At 43.5% G+C, this 24,611-nt stretch overlaps 1 long non-coding RNA gene across 2 annotated transcripts; it reads left to right on the top strand.

Moving 5' to 3' along the window:
* Positions 1-15,874: 15,874 nt before the first annotated feature.
* Positions 15,875-24,345, top strand: LOC147825069 (uncharacterized). Of its 2 annotated transcripts, none has more exons than XR_015441291.1 (2): positions 15,875-16,268; positions 21,419-24,345. It is a non-coding gene; the product is annotated as an uncharacterized LOC147825069 (long non-coding RNA). The 2 variants fall into 2 exon arrangements; XR_015441290.1 differs by lacking the exon at positions 15,875-16,268 and adding an exon at positions 16,828-21,104.
* The last annotated feature ends 266 nt before the right edge of the window (positions 24,346-24,611 follow it).

Below are 24,611 nucleotides of genomic sequence, written 5' to 3'. Positions count from 1 at the left end.
AAAGAGAAGAAGAGGAGGTAAAATCATAGGTGGATACAGGCCAATAAGGCTGAGCACATAAGGACTTTGCTTTCATTCTGAGTGCAGTAGCAACCACTGGAGGATTTTGAACACATGATCTGGCTTGGGACGTATTATTCTGGCCTCTGAATTAAGAATAGTCTATAGAGGACAAGGGTGGAAACAGAGATGATTAGGCTACTACAGTTATCTAAATGAGAGTCATCAGTGACTCAGACTATGGTGTTAGAATTGTCAGATGACCAATATATTTGTAAGGAAAGGCCACTAGAACTTTTTCAGAGACTAGACACATGGGGTATGACAGGAATTAAACACAACTCCAATTTCTGGCCCGAGTGACTATAAGGAAGATTTACCATCAGCGTAGGTAGGAACCAGAGAGGAAAGCTGTGCAGGGAGAGGTCTGCAGGGAGAGGTCAGGGTATCAGCAGCCAAGTGGAGATGTGAGGAAGGAGTTTGATGTATGAATCTGCGTTTCAAAGAAAGCTATGAGCTAGAGCTATAAATGTGAGTCATTTCCATGAAGACAGTTTGGTTTAAAGCCATGAATCTATCAAAGGAAGGAGTGTAAATAGAAAGCAGAGTAATAGGGTGGGCAGGATTGGGCTCTAGGCCCATCCAACACTAAGATGTTGGAGCAGAGGCAGAATCAGAATCAGCAAAGGAAAGGAAAAGTAGCAACCAGGGATGCTGGAAGAAAACCAAGAGTTCTTTGAAAAGAAGCATTGCAATTTACATAAGATGGAAGCATGACCCTTCCTCTTTCTCTTCTCTTTCTCTCACTGGATGTAGACATAATGGTGGGCACGGGAGCCCCCACATTGTAAAGCACTAAACTTAAGAAAGCTTTGTCACCATGGGACTGGTGAATCATTTCTGGACTGCAAGCACTGTGACTGTTACTTAAGAAAGAAACAAGACACTTAGCTTTTGGAGTTCCTGTTATTTTGACCATTTTTATAGCAGTTGAATTAAATTCTAACTAATGTATACAGCGAATGTTACACAGTTTTGCTCAAAATAGGTTTTTCACTCCCCCACCTTGGTTTCAAACTAGTAATGTATTTGAAACTTGCTATTGTGCTTATTCTCACTCAGTTTTATTTTTCACTCTTCCCAACCGGACAGGTTCTTGTGAAGCATAGAGTTTAGATAAGAAGATACATCACCATGCTACACTACAGACCGAAACATTGTCAAACAAGCAGTTGTCAAGATCTGGAGCTGGACCCGAAACTTGCACATTTATATTAAAAACAACAATAGCCACCCACAGAGTACAGTCAGGATGGCCTGGGGATTTAGCACAGTGGTTCCAGCACCTGCCTTGCTAGCGCAAGGACCCGAGTTCGATCCCCAGTACCAAAAAAAAAACCAATCAGGATTATGAGGCATTCTGGTTTTCTCTTGAGGGTACCATGTATGTGCTTTAGGAGAAAGAAGTCACTTTATATTTCACCAGGTATATGTGGGGGGAAACTGAGTTAATCAGTACCACATTTTGTCTGCAGTATTCCCTCCTATCCCTAGGGGATAGGGGATACATTTGAAGAGGCCCAGTGGATAGCTCAAACCATGGGTAAGAGATCGATCGATCTATCTATCTATCTATCCATCCATCTATTATTTCTCTCTCTATAGGTATATATATTATTTCTATCCAAAATTTATTTATAAATCAGGCACAATAAGAGATTAACAACAATAAGTAAAATATAGGCTAACTAAAATATGAAAGTTATTTAAAACGTAGGGATTATCAATTTTTGGAATTTTCCATTTACTATTTTCAGATCTCAAGTAAATGAAACTACAGAAAGTAACATCACAGATAAGGGGGACTACTGTATATTAGTATTTGAGGCTCTCTTACCAGATCCAGTTACACAGTTGCCAGAGCCCAGTACAGAACAAAAATTTGAGGCCCCTTGTTCAAAAGTAAGAATTCCAAGGCAGTGACAAAGACTTTTAAATTAAACATGGACAACTTTAAAATGTGGGGACGTGTGGGACTATGCAAATCACAGGTCCACACAGCGAGTCTTGCCCTTCAATACACAAATAGGCGTGCTGAGGGGCTGTCCGGCCTGACATCCCCTTTCTGCAGCTCTGGCACTGGGCACTTGGTCACTGATCTCAGCCTTGTTGCAAAAACGCAATATCACCAAAAGCAAAAGAGGAAGGAATTTGACGAATGATCAGGTGCTCAGGAGTTTCCAATGCTCTCCATATTAAGGAGCACACATGATACTGCACCCTGGTCCAGTCACTCATCACGTGAGAGCTAATACTCAGGCTGGGGATTTAGCTCTGTGCCTGCCCTGCAAGCACAAGGTCCTGAGTTCGATCCCCGGTACCAAGAAAAAAAAATGAGCCTTCATGAAAGCCAGTACTCAGGAGTTGAGAGTTTGTTGGAAAGAAGTCAGGTTTCATTACCATGAGCTGGGTGATTGGGAAAATGGCCAGACTATCAACCATTTCAAGGAATTTTCGAGCTGGGCCTGGTAGCACACACCTGTAATCCTAGCACTTAGGAGGCTGAGGCCGGAGGATTGGCTGCAAGTTCAAGGCCAACCTGGGCTACATAGTGAGTTCAAGGCCAGTCTGAACGACACAGTGAGACCCTGTCTCAAAAACAACAGCAGCAAAAAAAAAAAAAAAAAAAAAAACAACGGAATTCTAGCATGTGAATGGATTTTGTGAGGAGAGAAGGAGCAGAGAAGGCATAAGAGACTAGAAGGCTGCTGGATCACTCATTACCATCTTTGGCATCCATGGGATGTTTTCCTTTCTCTTTAGTCAGGAACATTCATGCAATTACAGAAGACCTTTGTCTCCTAGGTCAGTCCTGATAATCCTTTAGATAAACACATTTTCCTCCTACAGTTTAAACATTATTCTTCTTTAATTAGAGAACAGGATTACCAAGTCCCTGGCCTACATTTTGATGTTATTTAATGATCACCCAGTGTTCCCGGTTTTGAAAAACTAAAGAAAGATTACTGGGGAGGAGGTATAGATACTAATTTTTTTCTCTTTGTCCCTTTTTCTTGGAATTACTGATTCTACTAGTTAATATCTTAGTGATTTAAGGGGTTCTTCTTTTTGCTTTACAAATTATGATGCTGGGCAAAGGGAAAAACAAAATAACTCTGCAAGAGACCATCTTGCAAAGTAAAGCTAACCTTGCACAGAAAACAAAATGGTGTAGCTGTTACCGCTGTTACACAAGGACAGAGGACACTGTACTTGTCAAGAAGGAGGCCCTATGTTCACATCTCTATGACAACATCTGCTGTTCCTTGTAACTCTACTCTGTTTAAGTTTGGAATGCTTCCCGCTGTAAGCGCAGAATATTTGATTAGCAGCCACGTAAACAAGCAGAAGTTTGTTTTTCTCATAAAACACCAAGTCCAGTGATGGGCTTTGCAGGCTCTTTGCCTGGCCTATGCTCCATGGTTACATGAGGGTTCAGGTGTCATAGCCACACTCGTGGCAGCAGGAATGGGGCAGACATGGCACCTGCCTCATCTGTCTTTGGATTGAAGAGCAAAACCTTTTCTACAAGCCACCCAGCTGACTTTCATCTCTCTCTCATTGGCCAGAACTGAGTCCCTGCACGGGATGGGAAATATTTGTCTTCATGCCTTCTGTAACAAACATAGGCAAGGGGGGAAGGGAAGGGGAAGGGATGTTGCATTAATTAGACACAGTGTCCAGTACCATCTTCCTGATAAGACTTGGTGTTTCTTGAGGGCAGGAAATGTGTGTGTATGAACATATGTGTATGCATGTTTACACATATGTTTATGTATGTATATAATTCCCTATTTTTTGGTATGCTGGTTTATGTTAGAAAAAATGTTGGGAGGTGAGATCTATGAAAAGGAGAATAATAGCACTGAAGATGGCTTTATGAAGGCAACAGACGTCAATCCTGGCTGATTCAGCAGAGGCCTTCCTTAAAAGGTGGCTTGAGGGCCAGAGAAAAGACCTGAGGCAGCGTGTGCCTCAATGCCTACACTGTTTCAGGACTGATCTGTGGAGAACACCATCTTCCCTCCCTTCAGGCTCCCATTGCAGCTCTTGACATCCCTGCACTTGTGAATTATGAATTCCATCTCGGGACCGCTGCCATCTCTGGATCCACCAGCAGCTCTGATCCCAGGGGAGCCTTCCTCCTTGTGCCACTCTCCATGGTGAAACCTTCAGAAGGAGCCACTAAACCACAGAGCTGGGCTGTGTGCCTGCTAGACATGAGTCTCTGGGCTGCTCCCCGGAAGATGGGGCTCCCCAGGTGGGACATTCTCTAAGCACAAGAGCTGTGCGTAAGTGGTGTTCAGAAGGCGTCAAACTCAAGAGACATCTACTTTCTTGGACTTCCTGCTGAGGGATTTGATCAGAGGGACAAATAGGTTTCAGCATGGTTATAAATTGTTTTTAAATGCATTATTTTGTATATCAGAAGAATAATTACAATGTATATACTACTTGTGAAGTATACTAATAAATCAGAAACCTGTGAACCCACTACTTGCAAGCAGACTAGAAATTACCAATTCCATTGAAGTTACTCACATACTTCCTCATCTGGTTTCTGTGTTTTATTAAAGGGTGTGCATGCTGCCTGTGATTTTCTGTGAATTTTCTTCCCTTAATATTATATTTCTAAGATTCATCCATGTTATTGTGTGTATGTATAGTCGGACTGTTTTCACTGATATGTAATATACCATTGTGAGACTTTAATGTTGGTGACACTAACATTGTATGACTCCATCACAAGTTACTGATCCACTCTTCTGCCAATGAATATTTGGATCACTTCTAGTTTCTAATACAAACAATAATGCTGTGAAAAAAAATTAAACATGTCTCCTGATTTATAAGTTAAAAAATACTCATAGAAGGAAAACTAGGTGTAGAATTGCTGGGAGGTAGGATATAAGTACTTAGCTTTCCTTTTTGGCAAAGGAATAAGCAGGGTCCCTGTCTGCTTTGGGTCATGCTGCAGCACAAAGACCTTATTCCCTATGCCCCTTACTTCCACAGAGACTAGAAACTGAGAGCTGGGAGTGGGCCTGAGGGCCACTGATGCACATGGTCAGACAGGACAAAAAAGCACTTGAGCTGCACAAGGCCTCAGTGTGCCCACACAGTGAGGGTCCCGGCCCAGGCTGTGCCAGCTCTTATCTCTTGGTAAGGAAATGTTCCACGCTTATTCTTCCGTGTCCAAGCAGGGGGTGGAAAAACGGAATGAGTCTGCCTTTCCCAGCATTTAGCATGTAGTCGCCAGCCTCAAAGGATGTCTGCTGCAATGCAAGCCATCGTATCGGCCTTCCATCCTGGAGGAGGAAAAGGCAAAGCACTCCCTCCTCACCCAGCCACTCTTTGCAGAGGATGCTTTTGGAAGCTCCACTCAACACCTGTCTGCAAGGAGGTCTGCTATTCTGAATAAAATCTGGGTTCTAAAACTAACAAAGAAAGGAAGACTGGATATGTTGTCTTGGCGCATTTTGCCCTCAGATGTTACAACTCATCTCTCAGGTCACAACTCAAATTTAATTTCCCAGATAATTTTTTCTTCCCTTCCCTTCCCTTCTCTTCTGCCCCTTTCTTTCCTCTCTTGCTCCTTTCATTCCTTCCTGCAGTACTAGAGATTTAACCCAGGGCCTTTTTTTTTTGGTACCGGGGATCGAACTCAGGTACTTGTGCTTGCGCAGCAGGCGGCGAAACCACGGAGCTAAATCCCTGGCCCCTAACCCAGAACCTTTGCACTGAGCTACACCTCTAGCCTGTTTTATGTTTCATTTTGGGACAGGGTCACCCTAAGTCACTAAGTTGCCCAGGTTGGGCTTAAATTTGCAGTCCCTCTGCCTCTGCTTCCTAGCATGCTGGGATTATAGGCATATACTACCATACACACAGAGAAATTATTTCTTTTCTTTTTCAAAAAATTTTATTTTTTTTAATTTTTATTTTTTTAAAGAAATTATTTCTTGGTGCCTCTACCTGGATCATATCCTCCTTGTTTGTGACTTTTTTTTTTTTGGTGCTGGGGATTGAACTCAGGTCCTTGAGCTTGTGAAGCAGGTGGCAGAACCACTGAGCTAAATCCCTGGCCCTTGTTTGTGACTTTTAACATCTTACACTGTTTTATTTTTTACAGGGCTTTTTGCCATGCCAATTAAATTCTCCTATGGATTTTCTGACATTCGATGGACCACGAGGACAGCAAGGACTCTGTCTATCTCATTCATGATTCTATTTCCAATGCCTTCTGTAACAACTGGCATAGTATATGTGCTCAATAAATATTTGATACATTTGTAAGAAGAACCCCCCCCCAACAAATTGATTAAATATCCTAATGGACTTTTATTTACAATTCTAGAATTGGGCAACACCTCATTCCATAAAATAAAAGACATGTTCCAATGAGCTGAGCAGACGAGATTGTTTCTATAGACAGCAAAGTGCTGAGGAAAGCAGAAACAGGAAACAAAAAGTGCATTGGTTATGTCAAAGTTACTTTGATTTTAAAGGTTAAAGCAGAGGGAACTTATCATGCTGGCCTATTTGAAGATTTGTCTACTATCTTTCTCTGTCTTGATTTCTTGTAAGATGAAATAAACAGCCCAGTCTTGGCTTGGTGATGTGGAATTTTAGAATAAATGATGCCATTTTGGTTTGGTCTGTTGGGCCCTAGCACAAGAGATTAATCTAAACCAATGTCCTTTAACAAGTTTTATTTAACAAATGAACGAATAAATGAATGAGCAAATGAAAGAAAAAGTAGAGTTTTAGTACCTAGCAATTTTCCACCAGGAAGGAGTAAGAAACCAATATTCCAGGCTTTTCCATCATCCTGCTCCCTGGAATATAGTTATAGTGGATGGAGCTTCCAGAGCCATCTTCAGCTATGAAAACAAAGCCAAACCCAAGGCATGATGGAGCAAAAAGTAGAAAGAGAGTGTCTTAGTTACTTTTCTCATTGGCGAGACAAAATATCCAATATCGAAAGTTAAAGGAGGAAAGGTTTATTTCAGCTCATAGTTTGTAGAGGTTTCGGTCCATAGTCAGGTGGCTTCAAGGTAGGGTGGCATGGCACAGGGGCATCACAGAGGAAAAATAGTCTATGGCAAACAGGCAGAAGACAGCAAAGCAGCAAGCAGCAGAAGCATGCCTCTCCCTTTTATCCATTCCAGGCTACCTGCCTTTTGGTGGTGCCACCCACACTAAGGTGGGCCATCCCATTATCCACATACCCAGAACTATGGTAAACCAATCAGTGGACTAATCTGGTAATCACACACCCTTAATCTCAGGATCACATACCCTAGATCCAGCCACCTCCAGAAAGCCCCACGTATGTGGTGGGTGACATCTACATACAAGCCATAACAGAGGGCCATGGCAGCTGCATGGGTATGCCATAGTCCTAGACATGAACCTCTTTGCTTCTTTAATGTAAAAGTATAAATCTTACTACATTTCAGTCACTGTTGATTTGGGCTTGTTGTCACATGCTGCCAAATCTAATCTTATTTAGTGAGGCTCAGAGATGTAATGTAACTAGAGCTCTTAAAGCAGAGATTTGGTCCTTGGCCTACTGAACCCTAGGGTTTATACTTTCAACCCCAGGTTACAAAACTTCCAGAAATCTCAGAAAAAAGTAAGGCAAGAAGTCTAAAAATTTGTGTTGACATTGAAGCAGTAAGTTGAACTTTGTATTTGTTATGAATAGTGCAGATTACACAATTTACCTGTTTACACTATTTTATAAAAGGATCAGAAAGAATTGTTTATGTTCTTTTTATCGTGTTTATTTAAACTTGTGTTCCAAGATGAGGTTTGCATAGGCCTATGTTAGAGAAGCCTGACTATTGACTATTTTACAGTCTTACTGTCTTTTCTTTTTTTATATTTTGAAAAACTAAAACAAAATTTCATGCCAAGATAATAAGAGATTTGTAAGATTTAATACACTATGTATTGGTCTTTTCATTGTGGCATTACTAGAGCCAAGTACAGTGTTTGCCTCAATGTGTACTTTCTTTCTCTGAAACAAATGGTGGACCTCCCCAGCTCTAACCAGTTGGTCCATAGAAAATCAGCGTCAGCAAATGCAATTACCTAAGCCATGTTTGTTTTTTAAAAAATGATTTTTTTGTATTTTAATATTGCATTGGGATATTAGTCCTTTCCACTCAGCATAAAGTTGGGGGGAAATATTCTAAACTCTACCAAAGCTAGCAAAAAGTTGGAATTTGGAACAAATTCTGGAGCTGTTAGAACAACTGATTTGGTCTCCAACAGAACAGTGGCACGAAATAGAAATGTCTCCAGAGGAAGTAGAAGGCCTTTCTATTCTTGGAGAATTAAATTGTCTGGAAAGCACACATGCTTGGCTTAATGATTGATGAATTCAGTTACTTTGTGATTTTTTTTCTACTTAAATATGAAGATTAAATTTTTAATCTTACCACCAGCAGAGTGAATTTGGGAATGAAAAAGGAACTGAAGGATATATCAAATTTTGCATTTTTTCTACACCATATGGGAAAAACATTTTTTGAACTTCATCTTTCTTTTAGTGTATTAGGTCTTTTTAGCTACATATAAAGCTGGATAGAAATATTATAAACTTTTTTAGAAACTTAATTCCTTAAAATGACTTGTGGCTGATGTAATTTTGGGGTTTTAACACTGGCTTATGTTGATATCCCTTTGAGGTTTTTTTTGGGGGGGTTAATCTTTTGTTAATGTTATTTAAATCAATGGAATTGCACTGTATGGTATAAATGCTGGATAAATTCATTGCTATGTACATATTTTAGCTTAATGTTCCAAAATAATAAGTGTGAAACTTCACAATTATGTTTTAATAAAATAGCCCTAGAAAATGGATGCCAATTAGAAGGATTCCCACATTCAAAGATCACTGACAAATTTATCTTTTTTGAGTGAGATGAAAATAGCTAAATATCGAGAATCTACTATGAGCAAATACAGGTCAAACATTTAAAATATATTTGTTAAATTTTTTTTCTTTTTCTACAAATTTCCATTTCTGCTCTCAAAATTTTACTTTCCAAGAGCTTTCTTTTCTCATTGATGCAATATTTACTATTATGTTTCTATAATCACTGACTACATTTTCTGTGAAGATTTGTACACTCTCTGAATTGTCTTGTTTACTCTAATTCCTTATTTTTTCTTGGCTTGTTTTATCCCTAACTTTACTACTGTTGTAGTTCCTCAAATTCTTGGTAGTCTTTGGCTGTCTAATAATATTTAAAAGTGAAGGATACAGGGCCAGGGATTTAGCTCAGTGGTTCTGCTGCCTGCCTCGCAAGCGCAAGGTCCTGAGTTCGATCCCCGGTACCCCCCCCCCCAAATGAAGGATCCAAAGGATAAAGGAAACATCTTTGTACACATGGGAGGAGTTTGACAATTAGTTGTCACCATAGTGTTATTAGGCAGAGCCTGGTCATTTTATTGGGACAGCCCCAAATGTCAAAATCCACAAGCTTTTTCTTTTGGGCTGCTCTTTTACCCCAAAAGTGAATCTTGATAGGTCAACTGCTAGCTTTTGAAGAACAAGTAAAGAGAAATGTGTTGTGGGTCATATAATCCAGTCTGTAGCTCTTCACTTAGTTTCCTTATTTTCATTTAGATGCCTCTTTCTCCCCTACCGGGGCCCATGGCCCCCAAATCTGGAGCCTCTCTAATTCTACCCCTTTAGAAAGAAAATCTAGTCTTCTGATAGGTTGGGGAAGATGCGCTTACCAGGAAGGAGTGAACTTAAAAATGTAGAAAGAGCTATTGAAATACTATTTTGTTTTCATAAAGTATTTTATATTACTTATAATAAAATAATTTATTTTTATTTTCTTTATTCCTGTGTAATTTGGTCACATAATTGCTCCCAATAAAATGACTAGGCTAAGAATTAAAAGAATGGTTCTTAATGTAACTGTATCACAGACTGAATAATTTATTGCTCCTCAGACCACTAGAGTTGGAATTTCACTACATGCATTCATTTGTTTATTCAACAAATATTTATTGAATGCCTGTTTTGTGTCAGCCACTGTACTATGTTTTGGAAAAAGAGCAGTGAACAAGACAGGCAAAAGTGTCCTGAGTTACATGAGCCTCTGTATCTCTCCATTTGCTTCATTCGTTCCCTTAATAAATACTTTGAGAGCCTACCATATGACAGCAATGAGGTGGACACCAGGGATCCAAGATGAATCAGAGATAGTCTTGGCCTTCACTCATCACATCATGTAGTGGTATGATCATTAATTGTGATGTATCGACTTGAGTAAGAACCACCTAGCAGATTAGTGTGGGGAGCAATGCTACATAATTTTAGGGAAAAATCATTTGATTAGGCCTAGTTCTCCTGCCTACAGCCCAGCTATGGCATTTCCAAACATGATTCCTCGGGTCACAACTGAGACCTCAATGATCTGGTGATGCTGTGATGCTCCAGGGCAAGACCACACCTGTGGGAGACATCCTGGGAGGAACCAAATCTTCATCTGTATAATTCCTCATTGATCTAGGAATTCCACTACTCCCCAGTTATCTGTTACCTTTGTTTCTCCCGATGTACTGAATAAAAGGTGCGGTAAGCTGGGGGCTTTCGTCTTTGCGGCCCGGAGCAGCGCTGATAAGACCCAAAGCTCGGCTTCTTCTCAGTCTCATTTTTCTACCTTTCCTATAATTCATCTTGTGCTGCCAGGCTCGCAGGAGACTAGGACTTACTGCAGAGGTTCTAGTAACGTCCCCTTTCCTGGTTCCCTACAGATTAGTAAAGCTCTGAGTGTGGCTGTGGGTGATCGACATATAGGCACAAAGTGAGAAGGGAAGACCCACTCCAAATGTGGTGTCACCAACCAATAGACATGTAGCCTGCATGGAGTAAAAAGGGAAAGAAGAAAAGAAGTCTTTCCTTTTTCTTTCCTTCTTCACCATTGCCTTTGGATGTTGGTCTCCAGTTTCCCCAGGCTTCCAACTCAGACTCTTCAGCCCTTCAGTGCAGACTCTTTGGCTTTCTGACACAGATTCACACCAGTAATTCTGTAGTGAGCTTCCGGGCCCTTGACCTTCAACACTGCTGGATCCTCTGGCTCACCAGCACGCAGATGGCCATTTTAGATTCTTCCCACTGTGATTCTGCAGATGGCCGCTAGGACTCTTGACCTCCTGATCTTTTGAGTCTACTTAATAAACCCATTGTATAATTATACATATATATTAGATTGAGTCTGTTCTTCTAGTGAACTTTAACCAATACAGGTGGGAGTGACAACACCAATGACGTGAGATGAGAAAGACTGGAGGGAAGTACAAGGTGCCCCCAAAACAGAGTGGAGACTCTCCCCTAAGTGATGAGTGAAGAAAGTTCTCCCAGAGCATTTACACTGAAGCTGTGACCTGATCGATGAGCAGAACCAAGATGGGTGGAGGGAGGAGGTGGTATAAAGGCAAAAGCATGTGGCTGCACTTTCAAGGACCTGGAAACAGGTCCATGTCGCTGCAGTGTAGACAGTGAGGGGAAGATGGAGCTACACAGGTAAGCAGGGTCAAGCTGATGGTGACTTGAACTATGAAGCGTGATAAGATACACAGTAAATGTTTACATTTAAATAATTATTACAGAAAAAGATACATGGCCATTATCTCCTTTAAAATACTCCTCATCACTCTAAACACACATATGCCATTGTTATTGCCACTTTCTGAAGCAGCCCTGGAAGTATCTTTATGAAGTGTGATCAAAACTATGGTGAACGCTGCTGAGCGCCACCTGATGGAAAGGCAAGCTTGTAAAAACATCATAGCTTATGCTCATCCATCTCATTCCCTGGATCTGGCATTTTCCAACTTCTGGCTCTTTCTCCAAGTTAGAATGACTATGAAAAGTAAATGTTTTGAATTGCTTCAGGTCATAGAGGGAGCCACGTAGCACAACTAAAGACACTTAGGAAAGAGAACTTTCCAGAACTGTTTCAGAAAGAGTCATAACAGTGAGATAAGTGTGTTTGGAGTGAGGGGGCAGTATTCTGATGGGGATTAATGGCAATATGTCTTTTACTGTAAAACATTTAAAAAACATGAAGAATCACTGTAGCTTTTGTTTATACCTCATATGTGGTGGTTGAAGCTAGGAGGAAACTTAGAAAACTGCAAGGTAGACTCAGTGATAGGCTGGAGTTGAAGACTGAGACAATGGGAAGATTGAAAGATGCCTCCTAGACTTCAAGCTTAATTCACAAGGTGAATGTCTTACTTTTAACTGAGGTGAGGATCCAGGGGGAGAAATGACCCATGTAGGGGCTAGGGATGAGGCAGCAGGAAAGACAGCTCCATTTTGCACAATCCGAGTTTGTGGAACAAAGGAAACAAGCAAGGGGTGGCTGGTTGTGTGATCTGGAGCTTAGGTGAGCCATCTGGGCTGTGATGCCAATTTTGGAAGCATCACTGACGTGAAGCCAGGGTAGAGGGTAAGATTGCCCAAGAGCGTGCTTGTGCTTAGATGACAGGAACGAATGCCAAGTATGTGATCTTGAGAACTCCAACACTTGGGGAACAGGTAGGGGCAAAGGCAGAGAGGAAATGGCCAGAGGGGTGGGGTAAAGATACTACTTACAGACCAAGGGTGATCAACAGCCTAAACACTGCTGAAAGGCCAATCACCGAGAATAACAACTGAGAAGGGGCTAACAGGTTGCACAAGTTGGAGGTTACATTTACCTCGTCAAGAGCAAGTTCAAAGGTCTACTGTATCCATGACATACCCTGTAAAAATGTTGGTGACGGTGCTTGCCTGTAGTTCCAGTACTCTAAGAGGCTGGGGCGGGAGAACTGTGAGTTCAAAGCTAACTGGGGCTACACAGTGAGTTCAAGGCTGGCATGATGCTAAGGGGCCCAGGCTGGCTACAAACTTTTGATCCTCCTTCCTCAGCCTCCTGAGTACCTGAGATTGCAGACGTGTGCCACCACACCAGCTGCATTCACGTTCTCGTATGAACCCTTGGTTTATTATAATGGTGGCACTGGAGAGAACTGAAGGAGTCTTTCGAAATCAATGGAGCTAGGAGAGTCAGATACTCATGTGGGAAAAGAAATGAGTCTTGATCCTTATCTTACATCAAACACAAAAATCATTTCCAAGTTAATGTAAAATGCAACGAAATTTATAGAAAATAACATGGGAGAATATTCTGATGAACTTGGACTAGATTTTGATGAACTTAGGCAAAGATTTCTTAGAGTGCAAAAACACTAACAATAAATAAAGATTAATATATTCAATTACATTAAATTTAAGCACTTCTCCTAACAAAAAGGCACTAAGAGAGTGAAAATGCAAACCATAGTGTGGGAAAATTTGCAATCCATGTAATCATCAATAAACTTGCATCTAGAGTAAATAAAGAAATACTATAAATCAGATGTAGACAGACAATATAATAGAAAACTGGGCTCTGGAGCCAGACTGCCTATAGCTATGTCACATGTGAGTTTGAGGACATTAATGAATCCTTCTCCACCTCCGAATCCTCCTTATCAAATGGAAATAGTAGTATATCTATAGTAGTAAGGTTGTGAGAATGAAATGAATCAGTGCAGATATAGTACTTTATTTTTTTGTTTTTTTTAGATATAGTACTTTGAATACAGATTTGCACTGTAAAAGGGCCCAACGCATATTAGAAATTAGTATTGGGCCGGGGATTTAGCTCAGTGGTTCCGGCGCCTGCTGCGCAAGCGCAAGGACCGGAGTTCTATCGTCGGTACCAAAAAAAAAAAAAAAAAGAAGTTTAGAAATTAGTATTTGTCCTCTGAGTCTTAAAGGAAAGGTAAAAACTTGGTTTAGGGAGCTTAGTGTTTTTTGCACTTTCATTATCAGAGTGAATTTTTTTAAGTGGCAAAGCTTTTAATTTTCAGTATTATTTACATAAATCAACACTTCGTGCAAATGGAGATCACTGTGGTAATGTTTCTTTTTTTATTAGTACATGTTTGCAGTACCTGATGTTCACATTCCTTGTGTGGAGTTGGTACCTGTACACAACACATTTCAATTCCTGCTTTCATCCCATTTCCCTCCTGTCTCTCCCCCTTCCCTCCATCTCTTGATTGCCTTCCCATTTGAGAAAGATCTTTCTTTACTTCTTATCTATCTTTCATTGTGCTCTTTATTATAATTTGGGTTTCTCATATAAGAGAAACCATGTGATATTTAAACTTATGTGTCTGATTTATTTCACTTAACATTATGGTCTCAAGGTGGATCATTTTTTCCTGCAAATGACTCAAGTTTTTCTTTATGGGAGAGTAGTACTCCATTGTTTGTAAATATCGTATTTTTTTAACCATTCATTGGTTGATGGGGATATAGCCTGCTCCCAAGATTTAGCTGTTATGGATTGTGCTGCTATAAACATTGTAATAGTGTAATATGATGTCTTTAACTCTTTTTGGAAGATACCTAGAAGGGGAATAGCTGAGTTAAACGGATTTTCTAGTTTTAGTTTTTTGAAAGACCATCATACTGATTTCCAAAGTGATTGTACTAGTTTACATTGCCACTAACAATGTAGAAGTTTTCTCTCTTCCCCACAGCCTCACTAGCATTTGTTATTATTTGATTTCTCCATGATGACTGTTCTTTCTTGGATAAAATGGACTCTCAACATTGTTTTAATTTGCTTTTCTCTAATCTCCAGCCATGTAGAACATTTCTTCATGTAATTATTAGCCATTTGTGCTTCTGTGAAGTGAATCTAACTTGTCCATTTTTGATGGGTCTTTTATTTTGAAAGGTCTACTTTGAGTTCTTTATATATTCTACATATTACTCCTCTGTTTGAGGAAAAGCTGGCAATTTTTTTTCCCATTCCGTAGGTTGTCCTTTCACTATCAGAATGAATTTTGTTGATGTGTTTGATACACAGGGCCATCACAGTTCCAACTGCTCAACTATGTGTGTGTATTAGTGTAACACCATTAACTGTGACCCACCCCCTTCCATAGTAATGGAGAGGCATTTCTGTTTAAGCTTCATGTATCTTCAATGATCTTGACTGTATTATCCTTCACTGGGTAACTCTGACACCTTCAAAATACACCCAGTATAGTCATAGCATCAATTGCATAATCATGCTACCAGCATCATAGTTGGACAATTTTCTTATAGATATATACAGAATTACTAGAGAACACAAAATTCACTAACTTTGGGGGTTAACTTTACCTTATTATGAATTTGGATTTAATGTAAGTGTTTTGCCATCTCAGGACAATACTCTCCTCACCTCCATGCTTTCCATGTGGGTGGTCTTGTGAGTGAGTCACTGTTCTCCACTGTGGGTGGTAGAGAGTCAAGCTCAAGATGCCCACACATGGGATGCTCTTCCTTGGCTGCAATTCAGTAGGCAGCTTCCTCCATATTCTGCCCTAGCTCAGAGGGTTTCATTGCATTGCTTGTGCAACAGGGGCATTTATAAAGCCCACACCCCCATGGCGCTGTTAATTTCTCTTTACTCCTTGAGAGACTTGTGTGAGTATTGAAGTCGCTTTGTGGAGCCAGAGTGACTCCATTTTGGAGCTGTCTCCTTTGTTCTCTCAGAATGACTCCATTTTGGAGCTGTCTCCTTTGTTCTCTCAAATTTGTGCTTATCCACTCAAAATTCCTAAGTTTATTACCCAGCCATCTGTGTACTCAGGAAGGACATTCCGGACACACTACCTATAAGGTAAACAGTTAATGGCTAACTGCCCACAAAAGATAGATGTGACCATTAGTCAGTGGACCTGCTAGCCATCAGCTTATGACAGTCGACCCCTAACCTTTGCCCCCTTCTCCCTTGCAAAAATCTATACGTAACCCCCTTAACCCCCCCCGAGCCTAACCAATCAAAACCCTACACTTCATATGTATTTAGCATTAACCAATCACCTGGCTACTAACAACCAAAGCTTGATGTATACTCAATAAAAACCCTGCTAGTTTCGAGGCTCGGGGCTCTCAATCTCGATCCGCTGCGTCGGTGACAATTGAGAGTCCCTGCTTAAGCTTGAATAAACGACCCTCGTGTGCTTACATCGGAAACGGTCTCCTGGTGGTCTTTGGGACATCGCGATCTGGGCACAACATTTGGGGGCTCGTCCGGGATCCCAAGACCTTCAGGACTCCCGTACCGGAGGGTCAACGCCGGCTGGTGAGTGTTTTCTTTGTGCTTGTAAAGTCTGGGCCTATTTTCTGGGAAGGTCGGCAGACGGTCTAGGCGGACGCGCTGCAAGGGCCGCCGACCCGGAATCCTGGAAGACGTTCCGGATTCCACTGGTGGGGACGGAGTGCCCCAAGAGTACGGGTCAGTGAGACTCCTGGAGGGACGGTGCGGGTCGCTCCCGCGGCACGGCAGGAGGCCGTCGTCCCATTTGCATTGCCTCCGATCGCGCGGAGGACGGTTTTGTCTCACCTTGTGCTTCTCTGTTGCGTTTGTGTGTCTGTTTGTGCTGACTTGGACCGAGACGATGGGACAGACTGTGACTACCCCTCTTTCCCTTGTAACAGACCATTTCAAAGAAGTTAGGGAGAGCGCTCATAACTTAAGTTTAGAAATTAAGAAGACTAAGTTCATCACCCTCTGTGGCTCAGAGTGGCCCTCCCTCGGGGTAGGATGGCCCCCCGAGGGAACTTTTGATTTGCAGATAATCCGCAGAGTTCGTAAAGCCATCCTCCCCCCCCGATCAGATACCCTACATCGCCCGTTTGGGAATTTCTGGTTTCTAACCCGCCCCCATGGGTTAAGCTCTTTTTGCCTTCACAGCAGCAGCAACCGGAGTTAATCCTGACAGCCAAAGAAAAGGCTCCTAAAAAGCGCGCGGATGAAAAACAAACCGAAACCAAGCCAACCGCGCCACTTTACCCTGTCCTCCAGGGAGGGACCGAGGAAGAGCTTATATTTCCTCCCCCCTATTCCCTCCCCTTTCTTCCGCCACAGCAGGCTGGAGGAGGTGACCCAGTCCCAGCCGGGGCTGGGGAGCCCGCCCCGGGCGCCGCCGACAACCGTGATGGTCCCGCCCAAAATACTCGTCACCGGCGCGCCGCCTCGCCGGCAGGACCGGCAGATTCAACTGTCTGCCCGCTGCGAGCAATAGGGCCCCCTGATGAACATGGAAACCAGCCTCATCATTACTGGCCCTTTGCTACCAGTGATCTTTATAATTGGCGCCGACAACATGCCAATTTCTCTGATAACCCTAGAGATTTGATTAACCTGTTAGAAACTGTTTTGTTTACCCATCAGCCCACTTGGGATGACTGTCAACAGCTTCTGCAGGTTCTGTTCACCACTGAAGAACGAGAGAGAATCCAGAATGAGGCCAGAAAATTGGTTCCTGGTGACAGTGGTCAGCCCACCACCAATGCAGACACCATCAACACTTCTTTTCCTCTGTCCCGACCTAACTGGGACTTCAATACGGCAGAAGGTAAGGAGAGACTTCGAGTCTATCGCCAGACTTTATTAAGAGGTCTCAGAGCAGCGGCGAGGAAGCCCACCAATTTGGCTAAGGTAGGAGATGTACAACAAAAGTTAGATGAAAGCCCTGCTGCTTTCCTAGAAAGAATTCAGGAAGCTTTTCGTAGGTACACTCCTATGGACCCAGAAGCAGTTGAGACAAAGGCAGCTGTAATAATACATTTTGTCAACCAGGCGGCACCAGACATTAAGAGAAAGTTACAGAAAGTAGATAGGTTAGGAGAAAAGAGTATTCAGGACTTAGTGGCAGTGGCAGAGAAAGTGTATAACAATAGAAAAACCGCAGAGGAGAAACGAGAAAAAGCTGATGACCGCCAGACCCGAAACTTAGCTCGGATCCTTCTGGCTGCCACTGCGGGAGAGCAGAAAGAATGTGAACGTAGACTAAAAAAGATTGTGATGGAAGGAGAAAACAAAGAGAGACGCAGAGAGCGCCCCCAGTTGGGGAAAAATCAATGTGCTTATTGCAAAGAATACGGACACTGGGCCAGGGACTGTCCTAAAAAGAAACAGCGAGAAGGACGCCCCAAGACCCCTATTCTGGCTGCGGATGAATCAAATGATTAGGGGGGACGGGGTTCGGCACCCCTCCCCGAGCCCAGGGTAACCCTAAAAGTGGAGGGGAGACCTATTGAGTTCCTGGTGGATACAGGGGCTCAACATTCAGTCCTACTCAAACCGTGTGGCCATATTTCTGATAAAACCTCCTGGGTTCAAGGAGCTACAGGCATGAAAAAGTATTCATGGACAACCCAAAGAACAGTAGACTTGGGAGTGGGCCAAGTAACCCACTCATTTATGGTTATACCAGACTGCCCCTACCCCTTATTAGGAAGAGACTTACTTACTAAATTAGGGGCTCAAATTCATTTCCAACCCGGGGGCACAAAAGTCCTTAATCAAGAGAGAAGGCCCATTCAGGTACTAACCATAAACCTGGAAGATGAATATCTACTACATCAAAAGAGGGCCCCTCCTGATCCTGATATGGAACAATGGCTCTCCATGTTCCCACAAGCATGGGCGGAAACTGGAGACATGGGGCTAGCTATACACAGGGCACCGGTGTTTATAGAAATAAAACCTGGAGCAGATCCGGTACGAGTTCGCCAATATCCTATGCCCCTGGAGGCCCAGAAAGGAATAACTCCACACATCAGGAGGTTACTTGCTCAGGGGATTCTCAGACCTTGCCAATCGGCCTGGAACACCCCCTTGTTGCCAGTACGAAAACCTCATTCTAATGACTATCGGCCAGTGCAGGACCTCCGGGAGGTAAACAAGAGGGTTATGGACATCCACCCCACAGTGCCTAATCCATACACCCTATTGAGTTCTCTTCCCCCGAGCCATCGCTGGTACACAGTCTTAGATCTCAAAGATGCTTTTTTTAGCCTTCCACTGGCACCTAAAAGCCAACACATCTTTGCGTTTGAATGGAGTGATCCAGAGCAAGGCATCAACGGACAGCTGACGTGGACCCGATTACCTCAAGGATTCAAAAACTCTCCCACCATCTTCGACGAGGCCCTACATGAAGACCTGGGTGAGTTTCGCCTCCAGAACCCCCAACTAACTCTGTTACAATATGTAGATGACCTTCTTGTGGCAGCTGAGACACAGGAAGACTGCTTAAATGGAACCAAGAGACTCTTGATGGTCATAGGAGAGCTGGGGTATCGGGTGTCCGCTAAAAAGGCCCAGATCTGCAAACCCGAGGTAAGCTACCTGGGGTACGTGCTTAGAGAAGGGCAGAGATGGCTGTCGGATGCTAGAAAAGAGACAGTTCTTAAGATACCCACACCAGATTCCCCTCGAAAAGTCAGAGAATTCTTGGGATCGGCGGGCTTCTGCCGCCTATGGATACCAGGGTTCGCAGAGCTCGCAAAGCCCCTCTACGAGGCAACTAGAGACAGTCAGGCTTTTCAATGGACAGAAAAGCTACAAAAATCTTTCGATCAAATTAAAACAGCCTTGCTGATGGCACCAGCCTTGGGCTTGCCTGATATTACTAAGCCATTCCACCTTTACATTGATGAAAACAAAGGAGTCGCTAAGGGCGTCCTGACCCAGTATCTAGGGCCATGGCGCCGCCCAGTGGCGTACTTATCAAAAAGACTTGATCCAGTTGCGTCAGGATGGCCCCCGTGCCTAAGAATGATTGCAGCAGTAGCTCTAATGGTCAAAGACGCTGACAAATTGACATTAGGCCAAGAACTATGCGTGACCACCCCTCACGCCATTGAGGGAGTCCTAAAACAGCCTCCAGATCGATGGCTCAGTAATGCTCGCCTGACCCACTACCAGAGCTTACTCCTAAATCCAACCCGAGTTGTCTTTCAGGCCCCGGCTGCTTTAAACCCAGCCACACTGTTACCAGACCCGAACTTAGAGGCTCCGCTTCACGACTGCACAGATATCCTGGCGCAGGTACACGGAATTCGAGCAGATCTGAGTGACCAACCATGGCCAGACGCAGGCAACACCTGGTACACTGATAGAAGCAGCTTTGTTCGTGAGGGCCACAGGTATGCTGGGGCAGCTGTGGTGACAGAAACTGAGGTCATTTGGGCAGAACCATTGCCCACCGGGACCTCAGCACAACGGGCAGAACTCGTAGCCCTGACCAAGGCATTGACTTTAGGACGGGGCCTAAAGTTAAATGTATACACAGATAGCCGGTATGCCTTTGCCACTGCGCACGTCCATGGGGCCATCTACAAAGAAAGGGGACTCTTGACAGCTGAAGGAAAGACTATTAAAAACAAAGAAGAGATCCTTGCCCTCTTAACAGCCCTCTGGCTACCGAAAAAATTAGCCATTATCCATTGCCCAGGACACCAGAAGGGCGACACTCCAATTGCCAGAGGAAATAATCTAGCTGACCAGACGGCCCGAAAAATAGCTTTAAAGGTTGATCTGACACTGGCCACTCAGCTGCCCGATCCGGGAAGTACAGCCCTACCAGAAAAACCCCAGTACACTGAAAAGGACTTAAATTGGATAAAACAATTACCTACGCCCCAGTGCCTCAACGGGTGGTGGAAATCTTCTGATTGTAAAGTCATCCTGCCTAAGACACTGGGAGAACAAGTTCTCTCCAAGATACACCGGACCACCCACATGGGCACTCGGAAAATGCAAGATCTCCTGAGACATGCTGAAATTAAGATCCGTGATGCTAATTCTACAATTGAACATATTGTTGCTACCTGCAAAGCCTGTCAATTGACAAATGCCACCCACAATAGGGCCAACCCAGGAAATAGGCTGAGGGGAAACCGACCTGGAGCCTATTGGGAATTGGACTTCACCGAGGTAAAACCTGGAAAGTACGGTTATAAATACTTGTTAGTTTTCGTAGATACTTTTTCAGGATGGATAGAAGCGTTTCCTACCAAACACGAGACAGCGCAGAGTGTGACTAAAAAGCTGCTAGAAGACATCCTGCCAAGGTACGGTTTTCCAGTAATGCTAGGATCAGATAATGGACCCGCCTTCATTTCCAAGGTGAGTCAAACCCTAGCACAGGTGTTGGGGACAGATTGGAAATTACATTGTGCATACAGACCCCAAAGCTCAGGACAGGTAGAAAGGATGAATAGAACCTTAAAAGAGACCTTAACTAAATTAACCTTAGAGACTGGCGGTGACTGGGTGACTCTCCTTCCCTTCGCCCTTTATAGGGTGCACAATTCACCCTATAAAATGGGGTTGACCCCCTTTGAAATCATGTTTGGAATTCCCCCTCCCATTATCCCCAACCTTCACTCAAATGTACTTGTTGAATTTGATGACCAAAAGTTGTTACTTTCTTTAAAAAGCCTCCAAAGTGTACACGAAGACATCTGGCCTAAGTTAGAAGCCTTATACCAGACCGGACCACCTCCTGAGCCCCATCGCTACCGACCTGGAGACTGGGTCTTCGTTCGGAGACACCGGCAGAAAGACCTTGAGCCCCGTTGGAAAGGACCCTACGTCACAGTCCTGACCACGCCCACTGCTCTCAAGGTCGACGGGATTGCTTCGTGGGTACACTACACTCACGTTCGCCCTGCAGATCCTCACACTGTCCTAGAAGACTTCGTTCCATCATGGCAGGTGTCCAGAGACCAAGACAGTCCCCTCAAACTCAAGCTACGTCGTCGACGATCGTGATTATGGTAACTGTACTTTTGACACCGACACTAGGAGGACAAAACCCATATGCTCCCTTAAATTTAACCTGGATGATCATTAGTACGTCTACGGGCAACATTGTTAATAGTTCATCCGAAGTGGCTCCACCACTTACCTGGTGGCCAGACCTAGACTTTGACCTGTGTTCGCTCGCCACAGGGACTTGGAACACTGGAAACTGGAAAATCGGGCCTAGAGGAGAGCCAATATGTAAAAAAGGCATAGGCCAATGTAATACTAATAGAACATCCCTGCCCATGGCTCCAGTACCCATGGCCCCTCCTAGACTTGACCCTGGGTGTAGCCATTCTCTTGATAGAAACATCCTACAAAGCACCCCCTTTTATGTTTGTCCGGGAGAAAGGCGCACACAGTCTCAGATAAACAAGTGCGGGGGACCTGACCAGTTCTATTGTGCCAAATGGGGATGTGAGTCCACGGGCACCGTCTCCTGGGCCCCGCCTGTCAAGGACGATTTTATTTCTTTAAAAAGAGTCCCTGGGCCCCCTGGCCTGCAGACAAATCAAAAGGGTGGTAATTTCTTAGTTCTTAGTGGCCCCTGTACCGGGTTCCTCTGTAACCCGGTCAGACTTTCATTCACGGATTCAGGTAAAAGGTACACTAAATGGAAAACAGGCCAGACTTGGGGACTCCGTCTATATCAAGATGGTTATGATACCGGGTTGTTATTCACTATAAAACTGAAGGCAGAGCCGCTCACCATAGGGTCTCCCCAATTGATAGGGCCAAACTTGGCGCTAGCTCCAATAGCCCCTTTCAGACCTATTAAGCCCCCTCCCCCAAAAAGCTCGCCTATGTCACCAAAACCAAACGCCTCCGTACGGCCATCAGACTTAACCTCCGCTTCCACATCCCCGCCCTTGATTCAAATGATCACCCAGATTGATAAAGTCGATCATAACCGGGACCAGGACCCCCTTTGGGAACTGATGGTTCACACCTTTAAAGCCCTAAATGCATCTAGGCCAGACCTCACTCAGTCCTGCTGGCTATGTTATGATACTAAGCCCCCATACTATGAAGCAGTAGCTTATCTAGACAATTTCACTAAGTCAGACAGCCCGACTCAATGTAGATGACAACAAAAAGGGACAGCTAGGCTGACCCTACAATCAGTAACTGGGCAAGGAACTTGTGTCGGCAGTGTCCCGGCCTCCCACCAACACCTTTGTAACAAAACCATCCTTAGACCTAGGCCTAAATATCTCATTCCCCCTTATGACGGGTGGTGGGCCTGTTCCTCTGGACTTACCCCTTGTGTACATGGGCTAGTGTTAAAACAAACAAGAGATTTCTGTGTACTTGTACAATTAGTCCCCCGGTTGTTATATCACTCAAAAAAAGACATCCCCAGCCGCCTGGCTGAAACCCAGGTCAGAGTTAAGCGAGAACCTGTAACGGCCATTACTTTGACCGTTCTCTTAGGATTAGGACTAGCTGGGACAGGAACGGGAGTTTCATCGCTACTAATACACAATAAATATTATAATGACTTAAGGACAGCCATAGATATAGATATTGAAAGGCTAGAAAGCTCCATCTCCCACCTCCAAGAGTCTTTAACTTCACTAGCAGAGGTAGTCCTCCAAAACCAAAGGGGGCTGGACTTAATTTTCCTTCAACAAGGAAGACTCTGTGTTGCACTAGGTGAAGAATGCTGTTTCTATATAGATCATTCAGGAGTAGTCAAAGAATCCATGGCTAAAGTTAGAAAAGACATCGCCAAACGTAAACAAGAAAGAGAACAATCTCAAACCTGGTTCGAATCTTGGTTTAATTCTTCCCCTTGGCTCACTACCCTAATTTCTACCCTGTTGGGCCCCTTGCTTATCGTGTTGCTACTATTAACCTTTGGACCTTGCATACTTAATAGACTAGTTTCGTTCATTAAAAAGCGAATTAACGCTGTTCAGTTAATGGTACTCAGGTCCCAATACCAGCCAATACCTATTGATTTGACAGAATTAACCCCCAGAGGCCCATGATTGGCCCTCTACAGCACCCTGAGAAGGGGGGAATGTGGAGCCAGAGTGACTCCATTTTGGAGCTGTCTCCTTTGTTCTCTCAGAATGACTCCATTTTGGAGCTGTCTCCTTTGTTCTCTCAAATTTGTGCTTATCCACTCAAAATTCCTAAGTTTATTACCCAGCCATCTGTGTACTCAGGAAGGACATTCCGGACACACTACCTATAAGGTAAACAGTTAATGGCTAACTGCCCACAAAAGATAGATGTGACCATTAGTCAGTGGACCTGCTAACCATCAGCTTATGACAGTCGACCCCTAACCTTTGCCCCCTTCTCCCTTGCAAAAATCTATACGTAACCCCCTTAACCCCCCCCGAGCCTAACCAATCAAAACCCTACACTTCATATGTATTTAGCATTAACCAATCACCTGGCTACTAACAACCAAAGCTTGATGTATACTCAATAAAAACCCTGCTAGTTTCGAGGCTCGGGGCTCTCAATCTCGATCCGCTGCGTCGGTGACAATTGAGAGTCCCTGCTTAAGCTTGAATAAACGACCCTCGTGTGCTTACATCGGAAACGGTCTCCTGGTGGTCTTTGGGACATCGCGATCTGGGCACAACAGCTTCATCAATAATGAGCAGAACCACGCTTCCTAAAGTACACTGTGGCCCCATATGTAAGGTTCACCTGGGTTTTTTGTTTGTTTTTTTTTTTTTACATAAAAATCCAACTTTATTGAACGTAGGAATAGATGGATTTTCAAATTAATTATTTTTGCTTTATGGTTATTAGTATCTGATCCATGGTAGTACTAACTGCTACTATATGAAGATGCTTGTCCAA

The sequence above is a fragment of the Heterocephalus glaber genome, unplaced genomic scaffold (genome assembly GCF_053883595.1).
Source record: "Heterocephalus glaber isolate CG9 unplaced genomic scaffold, H.glaber_assembly_v1.0 deba00001509, whole genome shotgun sequence".
Lineage (NCBI taxonomy): Eukaryota > Metazoa > Chordata > Mammalia > Rodentia > Bathyergidae > Heterocephalus > Heterocephalus glaber.
The sequence above is the reverse complement of the archived record's forward strand: the minus strand, read 5'-3'. Positions and strand labels throughout refer to the sequence as shown.